Source organism: Oxyura jamaicensis, chromosome 5 (genome assembly GCF_011077185.1).
Source record: "Oxyura jamaicensis isolate SHBP4307 breed ruddy duck chromosome 5, BPBGC_Ojam_1.0, whole genome shotgun sequence".
NCBI classification, from domain to species: Eukaryota; Metazoa; Chordata; class Aves; order Anseriformes; family Anatidae; genus Oxyura; species Oxyura jamaicensis.
This window is the reverse complement of record NC_048897.1, coordinates 37,629,786-37,649,779: the sequence shown is the minus strand read 5'-3', so window position 1 is coordinate 37,649,779 and position 19,994 is coordinate 37,629,786. Positions and strand designations below refer to the sequence as shown.

Below are 19,994 nucleotides of genomic sequence, written 5' to 3'. Positions count from 1 at the left end.
GGTGACTATGGGCAAAGAATAAAATGTATTTCTAGCTATTGTTGAACAAAGTCATCCCTGCTCTTTTGTCTTCAGTAGGCAAATAGACTGAGGTCTTTGAATCTAAACCTTGAATCTGCTGTAGCCCATCTACAGTCACCCTGTTTTCCTAGCAGCTACTGAAAATACCCAATCTATGGGAGTGAACAGGCTAGAAACCTCTGAGGGAGTCTGTGAGAAGCAAACCCAGATGAAAGCCAGATGCTGTGTATATTCAAGCACTTTGAGTCACGTTGACTTAACTCTAGCTCTGAAAATGTGTCTTCTCTTTAAGGAACTGATTCAATGCCATAGTATGTGAGCATATATTTGAACTGGAGACTAAATATAGCACTAAAAAAGTGAGCACTTAGGGCAAGATAGAAGATCAAACAGGTTAGACTAATAATAAGTTCAAAATGCCTTCCTTCTCTGAAAAGTTTCATACTGTAGGATTATAGAACTATGTGAATCAATCAAAGTTAGTTATTTCCATCATTTGAATCTTCACTGCTACTTAGTTGCCAAAAATGGCATCACCCTCCTCAAAAGGAATAGCAATTGCTTTGTATGCATTTCTATGTGTCTGCATTTCTATGTGTCTGTATGTGGCTGGAGAAGAAGCAAAGAAACTACACTAGAGGAAAAAATGAAATTTTAAGTGAAAAAGGTTTCCTTTTTCTTCCATTTAGAGCAAGCATTCACCATGAGAGGGAAAATATGTTTTATATATATATATATAAATTTTACCAAAGTACATTTCAACAGTGAGGCTCCAGAAAAAAACATAATACTGGGAAATTCCTACAGCACACAGGTAAAACTGGTAAAAGAACTGTAGATTAGATAAGGCATTCTTATCAGAGATTCAGGGGATATTCACTAAGTGAAAAGGCTGGTAATATGAAGCTTTCCAAATTAAAACAAAGACAGCAGAAGTCATCGCTACAGCCTGTTATCCAAGTAAAGAGTTGAATCAAAGTGTAGATTCAAAGGCAGACTGGGTGTTTTAATGCATTAAAAGTGTAGAATAAGCACAAAACTGAAGAGTTTTGGGGGGACATAAATCATGTTCCATGCAATATCTCCCCACAGGGCATCAGGCAGATGACCTCCTGCAGATAAATACCTTCTGTGTTGTTGCTTCTTGCCTTGCCCTCCTAAATGCCTGGTGGCAGGCCTGGCCAGAGGAAACACTGGGTGATAGTCACCAGTTCATCACAGCACCTCCTACCTCCTGAAAACACTCCTCTGTCCTCGGAGAAGGAGATAACTCAGACTACACAGACAGTTTTAACAAGGGGTTTCATGCCCCTCTGGTGAGGAGCACCCAGAGGCTCGGGGCCGTGCTGCTCTCCAGGCTGCCCACACCCCACAGAAACAGTGGGGGCACGCCAGTGAGCCCCTGCCACAGCCAGACTGTTGCTGTGTGTGTGCAGCCCATTGGCAGCTGGCACAGCTAGCAGGGCAAACCACGAGCTTCTTGAGCTCTCATGAGCTGCTTGGACCGTACTTGGGTGAAAGCCTGTGCTGAAATCTTCTGCCTTGCTAGGGAGCTGAAAGACATGATGGTGATGCCATTGCTGCAGCAGTCAGCTTGGGCCTGCTGTGATCCTACGTATCTAAATGTCATTACCCCCATTTTAAGGAGTCACTTGAGATAAACAGTAATAAAATGAATTATCCAATGTATCTGTATTGAGGGAGGAAATGATGCCAGCATTTCTGAGCCCCAGTGAACTGCTGTTACCCTACCTTCCCTCCCTCAGAGGCATTGCAAAATTAGACTGAAGTGGTCTTTCTGCATCTATAAGTATCTGATACTGGGAATGCAGAGAAGAAAAAACTATTCTCCCCTGCACACACAAGCAATATCATGTAAACAGGGAAGAGTGGGAAGGCAATCTCCACCGCAGGCCTTTCTAATAAAACTGTGCTTGTGAAACTACAACCCAACAAGGCAGGAGACTACAGAAAACCATCTATAGATCCACAACTCATTTGGACCCCACATGATTCAAACTGAAACACTAGCCACATACAAAAAGCCCCCAGGCTGGTGGCTGGAAAGGCGCTATGCCATGATGCTGTGTGAACAGCAGAGCAGTGGGATGGTCAGGTTTCAAGGCAGCATTGACCACATCTGGGCAAAAGACCCCAGCAGGTGAGGGGACACCTGCAGAGGCAGAATGTCTCAGTGTGGTGGCAGGTTGTAGCAGCAGCAAGGACTGCAGACAAACATACCTATAGCTACACCTGGATCGGCTCACTGAGTTGCAAACATTTGCTGAATTCTTCCCCGCACTCTTCTGTCTCATATTATTTAATCTGCCTCAGTAAATGAAGCCTTTAACAAAAAAGTCCAACTATTACAGACTGTTCTGTGGCCTGGGCATCACATCAGGGTGTCTAGCACACACATATTAGGTTAGCTTCTGGGCAGGGATTCATCAAATCTAACCTGATTGAGAAGCAACTAATTTTTTTTTTAAGCTGACATGCCTTTCCACATGTAGGCAATATAAATGTGCACATTTCTGTGCAGATCAGTAGAAAATATCACCCAGAACAGCAGCCCTGCTGACTTTTCGAGCTCCTTCCACTCCTCAGGCGGTTTGTTCAACCATGATTCATTTTAAGCAGATGATTTCCACCATGCTGGACATTTTCTTCCTCTTTTATTATAAGATTTTTCCAACTATTGAGGATGTCTTAGCAACATGCAAATTTTTTTGTGTGTGTATGGATACATCCTGCAGGTTGTAATGATACCACTGGATTATTGTAACCAAAGAAGTTCCAGAAAGGAAAGAGCTTCATTATTTATAGGCTCAGGTCTTTATGAGAAGTACATCACAGCTGACAAGCGTTTCTCTAAGACCTGGTACTTTACCATTGCTACAAGAGAACTAATAACACCAGAAGGCATTAACGCATCTTACCCAAAATCATAGATCTGATTAAAGCACTAAGAACATTTCCTTCAGGATCAGTTAACACACTCTGTAGAGTGAAACACCTGATAACAGCAGTAACAGCCATCCAATACAGCGAGCCAAGCCTCCAGGCCTGATATTGGGAAGAGCTGAGGCATTCTCTGGCCCAAACTAATGCAGATTCATGTATGTGTGTGTAAAAAAAGTCAGCAGGAAGCTGTATGGGCACAGAATACAGGTAGATCTGGAGTGTGTGGAAATGGCCTGGATGTTGTGTAGTATTTCTATAATAATCAGACAAACAAGATTGTGTGTGCATTTAATGCAAATAACATGTTTTTGCTTAAGAATAAACCTTGTCCAAAACATTTTTTTATTATTATTTTTTTTTTGAGAAGGTGTTGAGAGGGAACAGCCTGTAAGGGCTCTGAAGACTTACCAGTCATTCAGAGGAGAGGAACCACGGTGCCCAATGGATATCTGGTCACATCCTCCTGCCTGTGCTGCACTTCCAGCTGGCAGCCATTTCACCTGCTACTTGATGGTGAGAGGGTACCCAAACTGTTGTTAGGTTCTGTGGGATGGCTGGGGCATGCACTGCCTTGGAGTGGGCAGGACAGCAGGATGCACCCCATGCCGCAGTGCTGGTTGTTGAATCTAAAATCTACAAGGAAGAAAGAAAAGCCCTGGGTTTCTGCTAGACAAGGCATTTTAATTTGAACAAACACAAGTGACAGATGCTTTGGAAGTTTCCACTTTGTATTCTGCTTTTATCTTAAAGTCTTAAGAACTTATTTTTCCAAAAAGAGAAAACCCAGAGAATACTGATCAAGAAGGGGAAACATAAATGTTTCTAATATCCCCTTCACTCAGCTGTTTATACTGTTTTTACACGGGCATGTCTGTAGGTACATGTCATGTCTAATGGACAGATTTCACCAGAAGGAGCTAAACTTCATCACTGTGGCAATTAAGGAAAGCTCCAGCAGGATCATCCCAAAGCTGAAGCAATCCACAGGACTCCTTAAATCTGTTCCACACAGCCTGTGAGCAGTGCATGGATGCTGTTGCTCTTTAACAGCCTGAACCCATCTAATGGCTGTTTCCTTGGGCATAGCTGCTCTCTGGACAGCTTTGGAAATGCTCCTCTTTGTCCTGGCCAATAAAAATAATAAAAAAAAATAAATGAAATTTAGAAAAAGCCAACAGTGAATAGTTTTGTGGCAGTTCAGCATGCTGAGAAGGCTGGGCACCAAAGCTGGTTAGCACTGGAGTGGTCTGAGGAAGGAGGCAGGGCCCCGTGGCAAGGGTGGGAGGGAGAACATGACCATGGCAACTGGCTGAGATAATGGCAGAGGTTGTTGTGGAATCACAGGCTGAGCTGTGAAAAGCAATACTTTTCTTTCTGTGAAATGAAGGCACTAATGCCAACTAATAGAGCTGTGGCAACTTTTCAGGTGTTTGCCAGTGACCTAAACATCTACTGCTATACTGCAGTAGAAGAAAAAAATGATTTGGTCTGTCTAGCATCTAAATTACTTGTTTTCTTGTTAACTGACCAACTTCTTGAAAGATATGCTTTCTTCTCACAGAACAGCATATTGTGAAACCCTAGCAGTTCTTCTGCAAGCTGTAAAATACAGTCACTGCAAGTGGGCACCAGTGCAAATGAAGCAGCCAGTGCCAGGAAGCATTGCACCCCCTACCAAATAGCCCCTCTTTGTATTACCTATACATTCAAACCTGTTCTCTGCAAGCTGCATGTCTGGTACAGGTTCAAATCAGACACTGACAGTGCTGGTGGTACTGCAGAGGAAACCTGCCACTGTGCTGTACCACCTCAGAGCACCCCTGCTGAACACCAGAGGACCGGACTCCAAAAACGATGGGTACTCCCAGCTGGCAGCAACACCAGGGCATTATGCAGGCATTTGGACATCCCGTGGCATTGCAGGACATCCCATGGCACCTCCTTATCTCAGTGAATTTAACCTCACAAGACCCTTCCCTATTGCATCATAGATTACCCTGAACAGAAGCCAGGTGTGTTGCAGGCAAGCAGCCTGCTAAGGCACGAGTGTGTCAGTGGCCCAGCAGCGAGGGGAAAAGCTGTGTCCTCCTGCAGCCCCTGCTTCTCTGCCCTGAGGGGTCAGCCCCGCTGCTGCTGCCTGCACACTTCAATAGCCCCATTCAGATGTACCAGAGCAGGATTTGCCCTTGCCCTGTTCTGCCAAATGGATGTAACGGCAACAGAGAAAATGCACAGAGAGGATTTTCCAGCCTGTCATCAGAGCAGAAAAAATGAAACAGGAAAAAAAAAAAAAAAGGGGGGGGGGGGGGGGGAGAAGTGTAAAAGAGAAAGTCAAAATGAAAGCAAACAGGGGAGGTTGAATGGAAATACATCTCCTAAGTCTTCAGTCCAGGTTCCTCCCTATTGCAGCAACTGTCTCATGTAAATCTCCTTAAGCTCAATCTCACACTTATTTGACTTCTTTTGAACCCCCCTACTCCCATTGGAAAGCTATTTTGGAAACCCACTCCTCTCGTGGCTAGAAGCCTTTTAATTTCCAGCCTAATTTTATTCATAGCCATATGTCCATCTGTTCTTGTGCCAGCTTTGTACCGTAGCTTAAATAGTTCTTCTCCCTCGACAATGTTAACCTCTCAGTTCTGGTTTCCTGCTTAGCTTAAGTTGATCCTATGTGTGAGCTGCTGCCAAGCAGGCATTCCCTCACCTGCCTCCACCCGGTGGCATGGGCCGATCCTGCATCTCTGCCCGTAATATCATGGTCACACTGCCTCCTCCATGCTGGCACCAGTGCTGCTGCTGACCAGTGCTACCGCTAGTGCTTATGCTGCTGCTGACCAGATGATCAGCCAGTCTAGAAAGCTCACCTAGCTGAAAATTAACTCAAAAAAGATCCCTCCCGGATCCCACTGTTATCCAAGCATTGGCCCAAGGAAAAATACAAAGCACAGGAAGAGAAAGGTCAAAAATATGGTGGAAAAAAAAAAAAAAAAAAAAAAAAAATAATAAAAAAAACAGCTTGGCAGCTTGGATATTGATTGGTTTAAACTGGTGGTAAATCCATATCTAAGGACAGCAAAAGTTCATTCTTACCCTTTCACATTGCCAGGTAGGAAGTCACACTTCTAATCTCTTCTTGTCAGGTAGTTTGTCTGAGCCCCAGAAGGGCTCTGCATTTGCTCCTTTTGTAGTCAATCCCACTGTAGCATGGGATGAACAGACCTCACGCTATTCTGGAGAAGACCTCAATGGTGTCCTCTTCATTGGCATTCATACTCGCCTTTCTGGGTTAGAGAAAACTAAGCTTATTTGTTCTCAGATTGCAAGTTGTTTTTTGTTGCTGTTGTGCTGGTGTTTTTTTGTTGTTGTTTTTTGTTTGTTTGTATGTTTTCCATTGAGAAGGAGAACAAAAAGATAGGAGAGATCCAAGGAGGAGGACAGAGGAAGAGGACGTAGCCATTATCTGGGATAAAAGCAGGGCCCAAAGTCAGTCAGTTTGTCAGTTTGTCAGTCCTGGGGCTTCATGGTGCTGAGCCCTGCCCAAACATGCTCTCCGGACCTTTACTGTCCCCAGAGAAGTCCCTGTGTAATTAAAAGCCTTTCCTTGGGCTGTGGTGTGAACAGGGAGGTGATGCTGACAAACCGGGCAATCGCAGTGCCTTGGCTAGTGGCTCCCTCACACCAGACAGATGCTTCTGTCCTTAAGCACAAGAACTGTCTGACCTTTCACACTTGCAGTCAGGCGTATGTTTATGCATGTTGTTGACATGGAGCCTCCAAGTCCCTTCAGATGGTATTTTGTAAAATGCAAGAGGTAAACAAATGAAACAGATCTCTGAAGAGTAATAGGAGGAAACAGAGAGAGAAAAATTTCTCTCTAGAGAAAAAAAGAGAAAAGGAGACCAAGCATTCTTAAAATGATTTTCCATTTGACCTGTGACAGATTCTCTGGTCCTTGCTGCCTGGTCCGTCATCACCCTCTCCCACGCCCGCCGTGGTGCAGCACGAGTGACATTTCTCCCTGGGCCCTTTGTTTTCAAGAAGGATGTATAGTTCCCTGAGCACCTCTGAGAATTCAGCACTGAATCACTTCACACCTGATGGCAAAAATATGCACAGACAGGATGTTCCTCAGCCAGAAGGGCGTCCCTCTGCCTAGCAGCTGAACTGTGTAAATCCCATAGCTGCTTTGACGCAGCAACCTGGCCCCAGGAGCTATAAAATCAGGCCTGCCTGAGGCCGCAGACCGGCAGCACAATGAATCTGCAGCCTCCATGTGCAGAAGCTTCCTCTGGAACACGTCAATCACACGTGAAAAACACAACCACTTCCTTCCTTCCCCCTCACAACACGGCCTGGCCCAGGGCCGTGAGCCCAGCGGCCTCTGTCAGAAAGGGGCATGCAAGTGTTGGGCAGGACTCCTGCAAAGAGACAAACTTCCTGGTGGTGCTGTGATATCTGGGCTGGTTAGACCTATACAGGAAATTTACTGCACATCCACAGACCACCTGGGCCTCATGCATGTGTGTCTCACATGAGGGACACCTCAGCTATCTGCATGTGCTCAGTGAAGTTATTCAGTGTCTGTCTGCAAACAGTGGTTAGACATCTGAGATTTCTGGACATCCTACTCCAGGTGGAAAAAGAGGGCATGTCAAGGGAAGCCTGGGTACAGGGTGGCCCTGGACAGCCAAATGTCTGCATTGTCTTACTTGACTGAGGTTTTGTCCTTTGGAATATGAGAGATCTTCCCCTTAGATTACCTTTGCCTGATTACAGAAGTAAGTATTATTTCATTAAAAAAAATAAAAATAAAAATAAAAAAATCAGGAAATCAGATAGGAAATAAATAGAAGTTACCTCTAATTCTGTTTTAGAAAACCCTACAAATATGAAAATGACCTAATCCTTAGATTAAAGCCATATTAGCGGAGCAGAGGGATATATAGTTGCTCTGCTGTCTGGATTATCTGATGGAGTAACACTCAGAAGTACTGCTTGCCAACCACACACATAAACCTGGTTTATCATATCCTCAACAAAGTAGATTATGTTTTTGTGGTGCCCTCATCCATATATGCAATCACCAGGACTGTATTACCTTCCCCAGTGACCTTCAATTGCTCTTCCAAATTAAACAACCAGGCGTTAGTCCCCAGCTTCAGCTAAGGTAATTGGCTGCGGTGCGAGAGGTGCAACCCAGCGCAGGGCTTCGTGGTGGCAACAAGGTCACTTATCTCAGAAAGGCCCCAGCAGAAAAGACCTTCGCCTTGAGCCTGCCATGGGTCACCACAAAGGTTCAGTGGCTCTGAGAGCTTTGTGATGAACTTTAGTCCTTCCTTCCTAGAGCAATGTCAGGCACCAGAGGGAAAGGGAAACCAAACAGCAGAGTTTCCCCACTGCTGCTCTAATTAAGCAGTTCATTAGGTGTGAGCGGAGATGGATGGGTTGCTGCAGACTGTGGGTTCGAGGTCCTGGTCCTAGTCAGAACAAGGGCAGTGGTACAGAGTTAGGTTCAGTTTGAATGAAGCTGGAAACTTATGATTTGACCTAGTAGGGTTTTCTCCTGTGCTGAAGGACTTTATCAGTTTTACAGGTCATATGCACTCTTGTTACAGCAGCCAGTCACTTTGCTCTCATTTGGCATTTCAGATTGTCAAATCTGAGGGACTTGTGACTTCTGTGTTTTGATCTACCTTCCTTTGGCAACCTGTGCTCCCAAGGCAAACTTTGAATCCAAAAGAGATTCTCTGAGACCCTTCCTGCTCAGCTGAGTCCTGAAAAAATGACAACTAAAAATGCTCACTATTTTACAACATTTTATAATGTATTCTTTAATATTTAATAAAGAAGAGGCATGTATTTTAACTGAAGTAAAAAATGTTGAATATTGATGTTCACAGAAATTGATAACTATCTTATAACAGAAATTCCTAGGTATATTAAAGCTCTAGCCATATTGTCCCAGCTGTGTTATCTGTAGAGAATGTGATACAGCTATGTAAAACTTCTGTGGTGGCTAAGTATATTCAATTATCACTGCTAGTTTTGTACCCCCTGCCCATACTCTCCATTTGTCTCAGCATTTGCTAAATATTTTAAGCTCGTTAAGTTAGTTCATGCATGCATTACAAATAAGCACTTAGGGGAAAAATATGGCTATTTTATCCACCTTGATGTATGGGCATAAACATAACACAAATCTGCGTACAGCTGTGAGACATCGTCCGTTTTCCTCTTACTCCCCCCTTCAGAAAACACACTTTGGAAAACAGGTCATGCGAATGCAGGGATTTCTACAGGGAGCCCGCAGAACAATGCACACATTTGCCAGCACGTAGTGGGCTCCCATTGTCTTGTCCTCACACACATAATAGTAGCTACTGCCAGTGGGAAGGCTAAGTGGGGAACAAGTGGATGGACAGTAGAGATGACGTTGGTAGAAAGTGCAAGAACCTCCTTCTGCTTCTGTTTCTTTCAGGGGCTTGTGCATAGTAATTCCTTTCCATTGTGATACATTTAGCGTATATATTCATGATATGCTTGCTAAAGAAACCCTGGCTGTTGTCAGCAGAGAGGCTGTGTAAGTGCCTTTATTCCAAGAGCCCCTTGGAGTTCAGACAGTATGGCATCCATGAGTGAGGAGCATCAACTCTTATGGTAATGAAGATTACAGTGAAGAATGGATGGGATGAAAGCCCAGTGGCTCACCCACTGACAGCAATTCAGAGGATTTTCCCTTACAACACCAGAGTACTCAGCTATAGCTAGGTTTCACCAGAGCTTTCTCTACAAGCCACTTCAGAGGTTTCACAACCAGGCTGGAAAAATTTACATGTAGATAAAACCTTCCTATCAGGCCTCCAAGCAAATGTAAAAATGGGCCCTTGTTTTTGTGTGAAAGACCTGGAGATAAGACAAGTAAAGCCCTGCAAATACATATACAAAAAGCTACACAGTTAGAATCTGAGTTGGTACACATTCAAAGAGCTGCACACAAGTCAAGTAGATTAAGTTAGTTTTCCCCAGCTGATAAGTAGGCTTGTGAAAGTTAACAGATCTTTTCTTCCTTCACTTTTTAGCCAGTTTATAACAATCTGCAGCAAAAGAATTATTTTCTGTTAAGTTCTGTGGGATGACTCTAGAAGATGATGGAGAAGTGATCAGCTCCCATTCACTTCCAGAGGACTTCTTCCCCAAGAATTCAAAGTGGCAATCAGCAACAGCAGTAGTTCTTCCATCCCTTCCCCTCTCAGTCTCCTCCACAAGCTCTCCACAAGCTGTGAGATTTTGAACACTCATCTTGCTACAAGTGGAGAAATAAAAGACACTGCTAAAGTGCCACTTTTCAGACTGTTCATCAGTCTTCAGTATATTTTTGGTCTGGGAAAAAAATATATATATTCTTTTTTCCCCTGATCTTTTGTTTTCCTAATGCTTGATAACAAGATCCATTCCGTGTTCTTGTACCAAGAATTCATTGAAAACTATAAGAGGCATCTTCCTATTTATAACGTTGTTTGGAGAGTGTGGATATTAGTAGCATTAGTAGTGTTTTTAACCTGCTTGTCCTCACCAGCTCCTCCCTGAGCTCATAGTGATGGAGCATCTTTACCACCCTGCTCCCAGCCTTTGCCTCCAAAGGCAAGGATCTGAAAGATGGAGAATCCAAAGTTCACAGAAGGGCTATGATGCCTTTCTTCCTGCAAGATGGCCCCTCAGAGGAAGAGGGGAGATCATGGGGAAGCTAACAGCACTGCCAACATGCTACCTACCGTGAGCATTAAGCCTGTCTTAAACAGAGAAAATTAATACCAAGCACCTCATTTAAATGGCATCTCATCTGGGACAAAAGCCAGGAAATATAAATGTTGGTTTGGTCTGCTCATCTCTCACATGACTGTGCCTTTTTATTTTTATTTTTTCCTGTGATGAGTGGTAAGGATAGAAAATCAGCCCCAGCTCTGCATTTCCTGGCTTTTTTCGGTTTATGTCACACCCATAACATTATTCAAACAGGGGGGTTTGTGTGTAACAGATATATGTCGACAAAGCCCCGTCTAATGCCTTTTAGGTTGCTAGGAAACACAGCTCTGTAGCCACCACAGAGATATCTCCGGCTAGGGGTTTAGATAAGCTCTGACTTGTTTTGATTAGGTGAGCTTTATTACAGAAAAGACAGCAGCATGCTTGACATCGTGAAAATATGACCTGCTACAAAAACAATGGTGCAGAGATCATATATTGCTCACAGTCGAGTCCCAGGGAGGACACTAAGAATTCATTTCTAGCCCCACCAAATCACTTCCACCCAGAAAAATCCACACCTCCTAATAAAGGTTTCCCACGGTCCCCTAGGACCTGGGGCGGCCACCGCTAACACCTCCATGTCAAAAAGTGCTGTGGTGAGAAGTCATTATTAGTTTGGCTTTAATTTCATGTTTTGGGAGAACAGTGGCATTTGTGGTCAGGTGGGTAGAGCAGATAACTAACAATTAAATTACCTATGTTCTTCCCTCAGCTCTGCAATGTAATGGTTATGCTTAAAGAATGAATCTGAGTGAATTATACCCATGTAAGATATTTATGCAGCCCCATTAATGGAGGGGGCAAAGGGATGTGAGCCTCTCCAGTGTTGTTTGTGGTGACTTGGGGTCTGCTCTGCGGCACTGAGGCTCTTCTCTCTTTGGACTGAACACATTTCTGCCTGCTCATTCTGTGCTGATGCCCTGCCCCTGCCTACATGCCCAACAGGCGTTTGGCCATGTGGTGGAAACACTGTGCCTTCCTGATAACTGTTTTTCATCCTTCACCTCCTTACGGATAGAAAGTTTTCCACTTGATCTACCCTACAGCAATTCCAGCACCTTACTTCTTTTCCTGCCCGTTGTTCACAGGTAAATAATAGGTTATTCCTTCCTCTCTGCAGCAACCTTTTATATGTTTGGAAACAGTTATGCTTTCTCCCTCAGCAAACTTTAAGCAAAACAACCTCAACTTTCTTAGTCTTTCCTCAAAGACCATATTTTCCTGAACCTCTTTAACTCCATGCTCTGTACCCTCTGAAGGCAGGGCAGGTATTCGACAAGCTACAGATAAAAACAATATCTAGGTGAAAGCTCCAGCCTGAGTGCAGGTTTAGTCATGCTGCACCTGTGAGTTATGCATTTCTGTCCATGTTGCTGGCAATAGCTTGGGATCACATAAGCTACCCTTTAATTAGGAAGGGATCAAGCAGACATATCTGATGATATACAGGCTTGCCATTGGGTGGTTGTGCTGAGCTCATGAGCAGCTGAAACCGTTTGACAGAGACCTTGGGTCCATGCTGAACTGTAAGCACTCTCAGGCCTTTCAGCAGTCTAAGTTTACATATACATATTTACGTTTAATAAGGTACACATCTCCATCAAGTACCCTCATGTGACAGATGCAAGTTGTAGTAGTCAGCAGAGGCAATCTAGCTGAATTGCTCATGGGGTCTGTAAAGGCTCTCCCTAAATTTATGCCCAATTACATGAAGTTTCATTCACTCAGGAAGTATAATCAGCCCATAATTGTGGCATTGTTAAAGAAATCTCTACGCATCAATCTGTCTCAGATAAAGCTATTACAGGAGTTAAAAAGTGATCCAAAGGGTGAAAACAATCAGGCTCTTTCCAGCTAATTGGGAAAGCAAGTTTCAGAATAATAAGTTCTGTGCCAAGAACTGTGCAGCTGAAGTGTTTCAGTTGGGAGAGCTCAGTACAAACAGGTACTTTCCAAACCATTCAGTATATAGGTTAATATTAACATCAGGCATTGCACATTTAACTCAACAGCCTAGGAAGTAATGATCTGGTATGCTTCCCTGCTCCTGTGGCTAAGTCTTGGATCTGCGTACAGTACTTGAACATATCCTTATGCACTGCAGTCCTGTTAGAGAGGATACAGAAAGCCTGTTGACACTGTCTTTGCAGCTGAAACCTGGAGCAAATCGTGGTGTCCTGGCTGACTTGGACAATTTGGCCTGTCTCCCTTGGGAGTGTATGAGCTGTGACCACATTGCAGCAGAGCAAAGCTGGCATCCTAACAATCTTCACTGCTGTCTGTGATTGGGTCTGGAGCATCCCTGTGCCCCACCAGCACTGGGGTCAGCATAGACTTGCCCCATGCACAGCAGAGAACCACACTGGCCTCTTCCTCAGAAGGTGACCAAGCCCAGTAAATGTGTGCAGAGGCTGTTCAGCAGTTGTTCCAAAAACACACTGCCTGATTCTGCTGCCATCACTTCCTCAGCACACAGCGTCAGAGCCCCACCACAGAAAACCTCACCCTCTGGGTTGCAGACAAGGCCAGCTCAAACTAGGGCTATGGATGGCTACACACAGATGCCTGTTAGAGCCAATTTTGGCCAGATGGTGTTTGTGCACTACTGTTGCCCCAATTATGTGCCTGGCTCTTAGCTGCCAGCCAAGCTGTGACATAACACGTTGCTACATGGAAGTGCACTTGGGGCCTGGGTGTTGCTGTTGGCAAACAAGGATGGGAGACTGCACGTGTGTGTGTGTGTGTGTGTGTCCCTGAGCTGCCCATCTCTGCTGAAGAATTCCCAAATCGTGCAGCGTATCTTTCCTAAACATTGTTGTACCTGAACATGACTGTTTACTCTCAGCTCTTCAGTAAACATGACTTAGGCAGGACACCTACGAGAGCCAGGGGCAATACCAATCTTGCTCTTGGGGGCCCTCCACTTGTCCTGAGTGGTAATGAAGCTGGAAAGTGTGAATGTATGGCTCAAGAGAGTCTCTCAAGGCTTGTTAAGGTCCTGGACCTCTCAGACTCAGCATGACACTTCAGTCCCAGGTGACAGTGCAGCACAAAACACAGGTATGACACTGAAGACCCAAACTGGCATAGTTTGTGATAGAGGTATGCATGTCAAGCTGCATGGTATGGTAGTTGACATGTGCAGCCTTTGTTTTGATGAATCTGAAGTCAAATGACACAGAGCTGCAGGCCAAGCCCAGCACACCAAGATGGCCTCCTACATCCTCCTCTCTGCCTCCTGCAACACTCCCTGCAGCACAGGCCTGGGCCTCAGCCAGTTCAAGGCATGTGGGCGCCCTGGGAGTCCTGAATTCCTTTTTGCACCTGACAAACTTTTAGGAGAATATGGCTTTAGAGTTCCTAAGACTTGCAATTTCCATACCAGCTAGGAGACTTGTGAACATAGCCAAATGACATTTGTGCCCATGTAGCAGCGTGCATGAGTATAAGCCCATGGACACTGGAGAATGCTCTTGAGGAACTGTGTGGGTAGTGTCTGTGGAGTGCAAGCCTTGAGAGAGCAGCTCTCCCAGATACATCCAGGTTTCTTCAAGGAATAAACTATGCAGCTTGCTGGGCTGACATGGCTGCAGTGTAGGTGACCAGGCGATCAGGGCCAAGGAGCTGATCTGACTACACATGGACCGTCTGGATGCACTCAGAGCCCTGGATGATGTTCATGAGGTCTGAGAGGAACAAGGACAATTTTTCCAACTGTGCTCTGTATGTAGGCAGTTTTGGCAACTGCTCCTACAACAATAGGTATTCAGAAACACCCCAGATTCACTTGTCTGCTTCATGAAATGAGAGAGGAGCCAATTGGAAGGGCATGTCACAGCCAAGGCTGCTGCTTTGATTGACTAATGACACGTTGTCCAGATTTAAGCCTCCCTGGTTTGCATATCTTGTTAGAGGAAAATCATGACTCTGGACTGACTGGAAGCAATGGAAATGAGTTATTGATCTGTGTATTATCTGTATACAGATGGCATTTCAGCCTCATATGCTCTGGTTCCACAAACATGTGAGCTATCCGAGCTGACAAGCGGTGGTGGTCTTGCAGCCCAGCTACCTCCTCACATCTCTTTCTTTATTGCATTCCCATTCCTCACGACTCACTTCCCCCTCTTTCCTGTGCAAGTTTGGACATTCATTCATTGGTCCCATCCAAGCTCATGCAGCTCCTTAAGCCAGGAGAAAACCATCAATTTTATTTTTGCTGCATTAGGTTTCCCTTGGCTTAGCAAATGGATGTAGATCACAGGTGGATCTGACAAGTGCCAGAGCAGACACACGGTAAATGGCAGACGTGCACAGCTGGAAATGCAGGAAGGCAGGAGAGAGTGGTACCTCCTCTTCCAGTGGCAGTTAGCCATTAAATCAGCTCATTCTATCCTGCAGGATTGCATCTCTCTGTGATTTGGCCACACACTGAACAGATGTACTGATGAGAAATAGTCCGAAGGACATTGAGCAATTTCCCTGCCAAAAATTTAAAACAAAAGACCACTTACATCTCATCCTTTTTATACCAAAATCTCTCTTCAAGACAACAAAACCCTAAACTCAGTAATAAGACAGGCTCTGCCACAGTTAAAATACGAACATAAACAACTGACTTTCTTTGCTGTTTGTCCTCCAAAACAATACACTCATTTATATTCCTTGGGACTCACAGAAACACAGAAAACCAGGGTTGGCTGTGTACTCCCAGCTGTGTTTCCCAGTCTCTTTACCCATCACCTCACCTAAAGAGCTCAGACAGCAGAGAGGTCTGTTGTCAAAAAGATCACAACATTAGTAAGTGATTTATCATGCCCATTGATTCAGCTCTTCCTTCCCTAACTTGAGTATTATAAGCATGGCTGAGTAACAGGACAGATACCTTCTGGATAGTTTTCCTGGGCCTAAAAGACAGTATCTGATGCAGAGTAAATGACTAAAATTCAGCTAGAGTCAGTGGAGAGTTTTCCCAATTGAGAAATGGAGTTTTCCTTAGGGACGCTAGCCAGACCTGTTAAAATTTGTGAAAGCATATCTGATTTACACACTTTCAGTGTGCTATTACTTCTGCCATGAGGTTGAACTTTTTAATGAGATTAATGATCCATGGGTCACAGTGATTGGAGATTGATGAGGTTCTCACCAAAATCAATTTACTGTTTCTTCCTACCAGGGGTTGCTGCCACTCTGCTGCATCCCAAACTGGGTCACAATTAAGACGATGTAGTTCGATCTGGCTTTCCCTGACCAGATGCTTCAATTCAGTGCCTACAGTTTGTTACATATAGTTTTCTGATAACCTCAAGGGAGCCTAATGGTAGCAGTGCATTAACCCACTGATGCTAATCTGCAGGATTGGGTATCAGGATATGCAAATGAATTAAACTAGATCTTCTTTTCAAAAGGTATCATACGATGTCCCTTGAGCTTTATGTACTTTTGGACACGATTGGATGCATTAACATTTAATTTCTGCCAGGTGGGGTTCACCTTCCTCTGAGGTAAAGAGCTTACAGAGTGACACAGATCTTGTGCCTGCCTTCTTGTTCTTCTAACAAGAAACACAAGATCCAGTTTCTCTCTCCTCATCCTTCCCCCACTGCTTTCCTCCCACAATGTTTTAAAAACCTGACAGTAACGTGAAAAAAGTTGTTGTGCTCCCATTAGGACTCTGTTCTCACTCAGTGACTCCCCAGTCACATTTGCTACCTTGATGTGTCAGTGTGGTTGGGATCTAAACAGCAAACCTTTCTTCTTCTTCTTCCTTTTTTTTAAAAAAAACAAACAAACAAACAAAAAAAAAAAAACCACTACTTTACTTCATCCTGGTAGTGCCCTGAAACAGCTATTTTAGCTTCTTTAGCTTCTTGACCTGAACAGAAGAACAACTAAGTGGTGATCTTCACCAGAGTCCCAGTCCAAGGCTTGTGCAGATCCTGTTGACTGCTGAGGCTGTTGGTCCATCCAGAGTGAATATTTGCCCTGTGCAGGCCCTCAGGACAGTCTGTAGCTCTGCAGCGCTCCACACTATTTGATTTATGGAGTTCCAAGTGACCTGGGACATAACCATTGCCAATAGTTAAGATCATAAATTTTAAAGGTCAGTAGGGACCACTAGCCTTCATTATACTGGAAGCCAAATAATTTAATCCAGTAAATCCTGCCTCAAATCCATATCTTGTGGTTGAGCTGGAACATATATTTTCAGAAGCTGTTCCAAACTCAATTTAGAGATTTCATTTTAATGAGGTATCCCACTGAGCTCTCTGCATCCCTGTACCTCTCCATGTGTGCAGCACTGTGTATGATGTGCTCACATCTCTCTTCTTACAGTAATTTTGCTTAAAACATTGCTTATTTTGGTTAGAGCAGAATTATTTACTGGGTGCTACCAATGTGTTCTGCCTTGCTTAAGTAATGGTTTTATGATGTAAATTAGACAGATAATGCTATTCATAAACCATACTGCATGATCAGATGGCAGACTAAGCTTAGCGAGATAGAGATTTCCTTTTTAATTAAAACTGCGACACTTCTGTGCAGTGGATTAACACTGAAAGGGTCACTGGAGGAAGTGAATTAAAGTAGGATTTGAATGATGAGAAAGTGACCATTTTTGAGCAATTTAACAGCATAACAACTGTGTCTCTTCCCAACATCTTCCCTGAAGGACTCCTAAGACTATATTACCTTGAATTAACCCTTAAGGTTCCTTAAAGATAGTAACATATTTTATTATGAAAATTGGGACATGGAAGGTTAAAGTGAAAATGAAATCATCTTTGGCTTCTCTTTTGCAACATTCATCTTTTGAAGATGAGAATTTGAGAATGTAAATTTGTTTTTGGAAGTACCTCGTACCCAGGGCTCCCACCAACGTCTGTTGGATTTGGGAGATCTTCAACAGCTTCAGAAATTGAACCCCAATCACTTGTTTTAGGTAAATTGTGTTTTTCCCTCAGACAACGTGTGCACTCGGCAATTAAGCTGCAATACGAACACTGAGTTTTAATTCCCACAATACCCAACCCTGCTGGCTGGCTGGTCCCAGGAGGCTGTCAGTAACCAGTGCATCCGCAGATGTCACACTTGCACTGAAACATCCTGGCTTTTTGATGAAAGGAAGCCTGGAATATTTTATTTTGCTTAAACACTCTCAAACTGAAGATCTTGAATCATCCTGATGCGAGCCCACCTTCATACAGTCCTCGACATGAATTTCTCCCAGTTAGAATTAGCTGCTGTTCAGCTGACATCTGTTAACAAAGCTGAGTATAATAGGTGGTTAACTTCAAATCTAAAACTTGCACATGAATCCTTTTGCTAAATACTCTGCAATTAGACATAAGCTGAGTAAGGCAGAGGCTGCAGTATTGTATCAGTAGGAAGCAACTAGGGAGAAGAAATCCAAGCCATCGTTGTTCCATTAAAAAAAAAAAAAAAAAAAAAAAAACTGAAATATTTCCCCCTATATTCCTCAGGTATGTAAGAAATTCTGAATCAGCTACTCACAAAGAATAAAATTGTTATCATTAAATTTCCACATGCCTGTTTACAGCAGTTGATTAGAAGTGTCTAAAAATTCTTATAGCAAATATCAGCTTTCTTGCAGAAAAACTGTCTGTTGATCTGTTGAAAACAACAACTCCAGTGTGGTTACAGACATTATAAAACAGACTGGCTATTTGGTATTAAACCTAAGTAAATGATTTGTATAATCAAATATTTCTGTGCTGGCACACATACACCAAAAAAAAAAAAAAAAAAAATACCCCAAAAAAAGAATTTTTGGGAGGATAAAAAAAAAAATGAACTCAATTCATCTTCACCTTACATTTGCAAGAAAGTGACTTCATCCTGGTGAAGCTTCTATAAGAGACAAACTATAGTAAAACCAGAAAGCCCCTAATACTCAGGCTGCAGGCTCCTTGGAAGGGAACTGAATTTACTTTGAGTACTGCCACGGCAAAACAGCATCCTCCTCCTTATAGAGGATCTCTTGATAGAAGTGAAGTACATTTATAATAATAATAAATAAAATTATGCTTACCCCATTGAGAATCTCAAAGGAAATTAATTTTTAGTTTTAGAGAATAACTGAATAAAAACCACACTGAGCAGCAGCATAGACCCTTCTCAATACTAGTTAGAAACGGTGCTGGATATCCAGACATAGAGGAGCTGGAAAGAGAGCCTGAAATGGGCATGTTTTTTCCCCAGCCCTCTTCGAATCCTGTGTTACAAAAATCACTGAGCTTGCAGCTGCAGGCAGGCAGCAGGACCCACGCCTCTACCTGTGATCACCTACCCCCATCGCTTTGTGCCAGCAAACCCTGCAATGCAGCAGCGAGTACTCTGCACTCGGGTAAGTGTTTGCTTGTCTCCCGATGTCTGTGCCAGTGAACGTGTGCAGGCAGCAGGGAGCTTTAATAAAGCAAACTCTGCAGTAGACTGCAGAGCGGGCTGATGAACAGTTTCAGTGGTGCTGGGGTGTGCCCAAGCTCTCTGCCTCCCCTCCTCCATGCAGCCCTTAAGCCTGATAGATTAAAGCCCTGGCCAGCATCAGGTGGTTAAAACACAGTTCATTAGCTCACGTTGCTTGCTGCCTGCCTACCGTGGAAAGGCTGCAGGAGCTGCTCATGATGATCACACACTGAATGTGTTTACTGGAGTTCAAAACAGCTTGTCTCCCTCATGCCAAGACCGCCCTTTAAAATGATATTAATTAAGCAAGCAGCTTTAATACAACAGGCAAATGGCATGTAATCAGTGATTATAGCAGCAGGGAAAGGCATGGTTTCACAGAGATCAGCAAGAAGGGGATGGAGGCAAGACCAGGTCTGCTTCACCAGGGGCTCAGACAGCACTGCTCCTTCTCCCTTTTCTCCCAGGTCCTGCCAGTGGCCTCGTGCCAAGGTCTCAAGAGGGACATCTAAGCTGGAAAGAAAAGCAGGTTCCCTTCTGTACCAAACTGCTGGGGAGGGAGATGCGTTTCCTAAACCCCTTTTTGGGACTGAGGGAAGGCAGGGGTGATGCAGCTGCATCAGGACACGGGGGGGGGGGAAGGGTTGTAGCAAGGTGGTGGTAGGGGCCGGCCGTAAGTTGTTTACCAGAACAAGATGGAAACCAAATTAATAAATTGTCCCAACTCGTGTCCCCACACTCCCACTCAGTGTATCTGCTTCTTTCCCTTCTGTCTT

The 19,994-nt window shown here is 44.0% G+C and overlaps 1 long non-coding RNA gene across 1 annotated transcript in view; it reads right to left on the bottom strand.

Moving 5' to 3' along the window:
- Nucleotides 1–19,506, bottom strand: part of LOC118168486 — a 35,823-nt gene extending 16,317 nt beyond the window's left edge. The window contains exon 1 of the long non-coding RNA XR_004751593.1: nucleotides 19,103–19,506. This is a non-coding gene — a long non-coding RNA (uncharacterized LOC118168486). The remainder of the gene's footprint in view (nucleotides 1–19,102) is intronic.
- Nucleotides 19,507–19,994: the final 488 nt, after the last annotated feature.